The sequence below is a fragment of the Chiloscyllium plagiosum genome, unplaced genomic scaffold (assembly GCF_004010195.1).
Source record: "Chiloscyllium plagiosum isolate BGI_BamShark_2017 unplaced genomic scaffold, ASM401019v2 scaf_59452, whole genome shotgun sequence".
Lineage (NCBI taxonomy): Eukaryota > Metazoa > Chordata > Chondrichthyes > Orectolobiformes > Hemiscylliidae > Chiloscyllium > Chiloscyllium plagiosum.
Window position 1 is genome coordinate 1 of NW_025155509.1, and position 1445 is coordinate 1445.

At 43.8% G+C, this 1445-nt stretch overlaps 1 non-coding gene across 1 annotated transcript; it reads right to left on the bottom strand.

Annotated features, from left to right (window-relative positions):
- Positions 1 to 49: 49 nt before the first annotated feature.
- Positions 50 to 141, bottom strand: trnar-ucu. Its single transcript is given in 2 exon segments — positions 50 to 85; positions 105 to 141. It is a non-coding gene; the product is annotated as a tRNA-Arg (tRNA).
- Between the last annotated feature and the right edge of the window lie 1304 nt (positions 142 to 1445).

The window sequence follows — 1445 nt, forward strand, 5'->3', positions numbered from 1 at the left end:
ATGACAGCCGAGTCTGGTCTGACCACTTTGCAACACATAAATTAAAACTCAACTCTGATGGGATTCGAACCCACAACCTTTGAATAGCAGCTTGCATAGAGATGTAGAAGTCCAACGCGCTTTCCATTGCGCCACAGAGCCACGCATGCAGTGAGCTTTAAGCACGCAAGTTTGCCTTTGACGCATTGCGTTCAGACACCCATCTCGCGCCTGTCTGTCATCGTCACACTTTCCGGTACCTGGTCCTTATCCACTCGTGCTCTGGCTCATGAAGTGTTCGGTTACAGACTGCTGAAACGTTCTCATGATACTTAGCTTTACCACATGTTCAGATAATGATTTCCAGATAATCAATACTCTATAGGTGAAAGCATTCTTCCTAAATCTAATCCTTGTCTCCTGTCTTTCATTTATGTCACTCTGTTCCTTCCCAATACAGGCTTATCCCTGTCACACATATCTATCCTCTTCATAAAATGAGCACGTTAATTGGTTTCTCATTCAGCCTTCTCTGCGCTTAGATGAACATCCCCAGCCTAGCTCGTGTACCTTCACAATGGGAGTGATCAAGCCCTTGCCTTTCTTTTCATCTCCAGCGAAATTCTCCTCCTGCAATCAGACGCTGACATCAGTCTGGCGATTACAACGGAAAAGCAAAGTTCTCAGAAGAAAAACCAAAAGGTCTGAACAAAATCAGCAGCTCTTGTCCATCTCTGATGAGAAAGGAAAGTTAACATTTCGAGTCCAATGATCCGTCTTCGGAACTGATGGGAAGGGCGGGTGGACGAAGAATGTGGAAGAGGGCAGACGGTTTCTAAAATGATTGAACTCGATGTTGTGTCCTAATGTTTGCATGGTCTGTTGGTAGAAAATTAGTTGCCGGTCCTTGGTAGAAAATTAGTTGCTTATGTTGTGTAATGAAGAGCACAGCAGCAGACCAGAAACTGAAATGATTGATTGGGAACACAGTGTCTCGATTAGAGTGGGGCTGGAAAAGCACAGCAGTTCAGGCAGCATCCGAGGAGCAGTAAAATTGACGTTTCGGGCAACAGCCCTTCATCAGGAATACAGACAGAGACACGTGACGAGAAGCTTCCATAGTAAGGAGAGATATCGGAAACCAGCAGTAAATGTAACTTACAACATAGAACGTTACAATGCTGTACAGGCACTTCGGCCCGAGGTGTTGCCGCGACCTGTAAAATAATGTGATGTCCATTGTAATGGAAAATCAACATTTATTTTGAAACCAATAAAAGCACAGGGAAACAAACAAGTAAGTACCTAACTTTGCAGAGGCAAGTGTTGCAGACAGACTGAACAAAAATGTGAAGTTAAGCCGAAATAATAGCAGACTTACAAGGCCAGTAAACTACCATATCAACAGTCAAGGAATGAGAAAAAAAACTCTGTATCTGGAAAGTAACTCGAATGTTTCAGGCCCC